Source organism: Vulpes lagopus, chromosome 11 (genome assembly GCF_018345385.1).
Source record: "Vulpes lagopus strain Blue_001 chromosome 11, ASM1834538v1, whole genome shotgun sequence".
Lineage (NCBI taxonomy): Eukaryota > Metazoa > Chordata > Mammalia > Carnivora > Canidae > Vulpes > Vulpes lagopus.
In genome coordinates, this window is record NC_054834.1 from 14,319,217 (window position 1) to 14,324,304 (window position 5,088).

Below are 5,088 nucleotides of genomic sequence, written 5' to 3' on the forward strand. Positions count from 1 at the left end.
GAGTCCACTGATTGTTATATTACAAAGAAACCTTCATCTTAAAGGCAGAAGCAATGCAAAATGGAATTGATTTCCAAAGTAGGAAATAGAATATCCTAATAGTTTTTTAAATGTTCCTCAAGAAATAAAAGAGACAAAAAATGCTTTGGAGACCCTGGTTCTATCCTTCTTTCTTTCAGTCTTGTTTTTAAAATACTTATTTGTAAAATTCAGGTTAAGCTTTCCTGATAAACTTTTCTCACTGACTGCCCAGTAGGCAGCAAAGTCTTGTTTGTGAGCATATTCTCTGGAACCAAACTGCCTGAATTTGAATCTTGCCTTCACCATGTGCTAGCTATTAACTTTAGGCAGATTACTTACCCTCTGTGTGCTCCAATTTGCTTATCTGAAAGAAAAATGAGAATAAGTACTGACCTCACAGAGTGTTCTTGAGGATGAGTTAAGTTAGTAAATGTAAGGTCCTTAGAACAATATTCAGCAGTAAGTACTTTATAAACGTTGGCTGCAATTACTAACTTTTGGTGGCATCTAATACAAGGACTTTTAACCTGGAGTCCCTAGAGCTGGAGAGGGGAATGCGGTCTTGAGCAGAAAGGCAAGGTAAGCTTCAGGATTACATAGATCTCCCTTAAGATTCCTCAAAGAATCCTGGATATTCTAGCATTTATATTTCTGTTGGTCCGTGGTTGTACATAAAGTTAATGACCTTGAAAGTTAATAGCTATTGAGATTACAGCACATCCAGGAAGGAGTCCATTCTGTTGCTTTTTCACTTTCCAATTTTGCTTCTGATTTTGAGTCCACATCACAGGGTTAAGCAATTTATAGGATAATTTCCAGGACAGAAGTAACAAAAGCTTTGGAGTGCCTGGCTGGCTCAGTCAGTGGGACGTGTGACTCTTGATCTTGGGGTTGTGAGTTGGAGCCCCCCCCATGTTGGGTACAGAGATTACTTATAACAAAATAAAATCCTTAAAAAAAAAAAAAGTAATAAAAGCTTCAACTTACTGGGTGATAGGTTGTAGAGAATTATTTATAAACATCATTACAAATGTTTTTGTGAATTGAGGTCATTTGGAAGAGGATACTTAATTTTTAACCTGCTGTAAATGTTAAAGTCCGTGTTGCTTGTTACATGCTTCATGTTTCACATTTATTTATTTATTTATTTATTCATTCATTCATTCTTGAGAGATAGAAGGAGAGACAGAGCCAGAGACACAGGCAGAGACAGAGCCAGAGACACAGGCAGAGGGAGAAGCAGGCTCCATGCACCGGGAGCCCGACGTGGGATTCGATCCCGGGTCTCCAGAATCGCGCCCTGGGCCAAAGGCAGGCGCCAAACCGCTGCGCCACCCAGGGATCCCCCATGTTTCACATTTAAATTCAAATTTCTTAACTATGTAGTATTTCAGATAAGTTTAAGAAATAAAATATAACCAAGACCCCTACCACTAGATTGAACAAATGCTAACGTTTTGTTTTGTGTCAGATTTGTTGGTTTTGACTTTTTAAGGAAATAAAACATTACAGATACAGCCTTTTCCTTACTGAAATATAGTTAGCTTTTTGCACCTTTCACTATTAAAAAATAGTACTGAAATAAACATTTTTGTGAAATGTGTGAAGGCTTCTCTAGGACACATCACTAGAAGTGGAACTGTTGAAATATGAAATAATTCACATTTTCAAATGTAACTTGGGTATTACAAATCGGTCAGTAAAGTGCTTGCACCAATATGTGAGAGTCCCTGTTGACCCATATTCTTGCCACTTGATGTTACTGGACTCTTGCCAATCTGATGGGTTTGAAATAGTGTCTTTGGTGTGTTTTAATTGGTATTTCTCTGATGACTGTAGAGGTTCGTGATCTTTTTTTGTATTTGTTGGACATTTAGTTTTCTCCTACTCTGTATTTATTGCCTATTCATATCTTTTGCCGATTTTTCTATCATGGTGTTTCTTTTTCCTGTGGATTTGAGGTGTTCTTTATACTGGATACTAATTCTTTGGCATTTATATTGATTGCAGATGTCTTTTCCCTATCCATGGCTTGTATTTTCACTTTATGATTTTTGTCGTACAAAAGTTTATCTTAACACTGATTTAACTTTATGGTTTTTGCCTTTTGTGGCTTACGAAATTCTCAGTGTCCTAAAGATACCTCTGTTTTCTGAATGTGTTAGATTTGTTTTTCGCTTTTAGGTCTTGAAGCCATTGGCAATGTATTTTTATATATAGTTTGAAGTAGGGATCGAATTTTTATATTTTTCAATACTCATGTCCAATTTTCATAGTACCCTTTATTTAAAAGTTCATCTTTCAGGGGCGCCTGGGTGGCTCAATCAGTTAAGCAGCCACCTCTTGGTTTGGGCTCAGGTCATGACATCAGGGCTCCTGGGATCGAGTCCTACCTTGGGCTCCATGCTTGGCTGGGAGTGTGCTTGGGGATTCTTTCTCTCCTGCCTCTTCCCCCCTACCCCGCTTCTGCTCTCTCTCACTTTAAAGTAAATAAACCTTTAAAAAGGGGAAAGGGCATCTGAGTGGCACATCAGTTAAATGTCTGACTCTTGGTTTCTGCTCCAGTGGTGATCTCAGGGTCTGGGGATGGTGCTCTTGCATCAGACTCCATACTTAGCACAGAGTCTGCTTGAATTTCTCTCTCAGATAAATAAATCTTAAAAAAAAAATAAAAGTTCATCTTCTAGTCACCTCTGTTTTATATCAAGCTTTCGTATTAATTGTAACTCTGTATACCCTATACCAGCACCATATCTAGCCCTATCTTTCCATAATTACATGTAACTTTCCAGGAAGAATTATTGACTGATAGAATAAGCACCAGAGCACCGTGATTATTTTTACTCAGTTGTCTTAGCTATTGTGAGCCCTGTACTCTTGTATAAATTTTAGGATCAATTTGGTCAAGTTCCTAAAAAGCTTTGTGGGACTTCAATTGAAAAGAATTGCATTCAATTAATAGATAAATTTGGTGAAATGATCATGTTTATAATACTGAGGCTTTGTATTTATGAATACGGTGTACCTCTCCATTTAGGTCTTTCGTGTCCATCAAAGTTACAATTTTCTACCTAAAGATTTAAATGTATATCTATGTGACTTGTAGCCTTTGTTATTATCCTATATAGTAATAACATTTAAGTTACATTTCAAATTATAATTTTCATTGTTGGTGTACAGAACTGATTTTTATCGATTTTTCTACACGGTAACTTTGCTAAGCCTCATTAATTTTAATAATTTGTAGATTCTCCTACTTTTTATATGGAAAATTATGCTATCTATAAAAATAGTTTTGTTTCTTCATTTTGTTTGGTAATTAAACCTTTTTCTCCTATTATCTTTAATTATAGTTGCATGGTGATTGACATTGAAATCTATGAAAAATAGAGAGTATGTGTTCATTTGAAAATACAACAGCTACCATTTTGTTTCAGGATAGCAAACTTAACCAGAAATTTATACCATCTTGTATCTTGGTCATGCTAGTAATGTATAAAATTTGATCAATATCAACAATTTTTAGGTTGTGGAACAAATAGAAAATTCCAGGTAAGCTGATCAAAATAAGAGAATAGTATTATATGACATATTTTATAATTCTGCCATCAGAGTCAATTTCTTACTGCTACAGTTTGGATTTTGCTTGTACAAGAATAGTAATTACAAGTGAAGCTTTGCTTGCTAGTCTAATTTGAAAAAATATTTAATATAGTTTCTTAACAGCTTCCATTCAGATATAATTAACTTGCAATAAATGCATATCTAGAGTATACAATTTAATAAGTCTTTATGTATCTGTGCAACGGTCACCACATCCAAGATAATAAATCTATATAGTCAAATCAAAAATGTTCTCGTGACCCTTGGTAAGCCCTCTAACCCATCCATCCCACTTATTTCCCAGCAGCCATGGATATTTGTCGCAATTAATTTGCATTTTCTGGAGTTGTATATAAATAGATTCAGTATTCTTTTTGCGGAACTTCTTTTCACCTAGCATAATTATTTTGAGATCTATGTTGCATATATCAACAGCCATTCTTTTTAGTGCTGAATGTTGTTGGTTATACCACAAACGGTGTATATGTTCACCTGCTGGTAGATACTTGGGCTCTTTCCAGTTTGAGGCTAATACAAGTAAAGTTTCTGTGAATATTCATATAAACAGCTTTTTAGGTACATATGCTTCTCTTAGGGGTAAATAGCTAAGAATGTGATAACTGAGTCACATGGTAGGATTATGTTTAACTTTTTAAGAAATACCATAGTGGTTGTACCATTCTAAATTTCCACCAACAATGTGTGAGAGTTGAGATACTTCACATCTTGATCAACACTTAGTATGGTCAGTCTTTTAATTTTAGACATTCTAATGGGCGTGGATCTCATTGTGGTTCTAGTTTGTATTTCTGTAATGGCTAATGATGGGGAGCATATTTTCCTGTGTTCATGTGCCATTTTTATATCTTTAGTTAAGTATCTGCTCAAAACATTTGCCCTCTATGTTTTTCTTACTGAGTTTTGCGACTTCTTTAGATAAGTCTAGACACAAGTCCATTGTTGGACTTGTATTTCATTCTCCATCTTTCCAGGAGCACAAGTTTTTAATTTGTTTCATTTAAGTTGTTTTTTTTTTTTTTAATAATCTCTACACCCAACATGAGCTTAGACTCACAACCCTGAAATGAAGAGTCATATGCTGTACCATGCTGTACCAACTGAGCCAGCCAGGTGCCCCACAAGTTTTAAATTTTGATGGATTCAAATGTATCATGTTTCCCTTATGGATTGTACTTTTGGTGTTACATCTGTGAAATCTTTGCATAGCCCAAATCACAAATATTTTGTATATATTTTTTTCTCTAAAGGTTTTATAGTTTTAGGTCTTACATTTTGCACTATGGTCCATTTTGAGTTTATGTGTGGTGCATGGTATTGATCAAAGTTCCTTTTTTTTTTTTTTTTGGCATATGGATATCCTGCGTTCCAGCACCATTTGTTCAAAAACTATCCTTCCTCCACCAAATTGCCTTTGCACCTTTGTTCAAACAAACAAAAAAACCC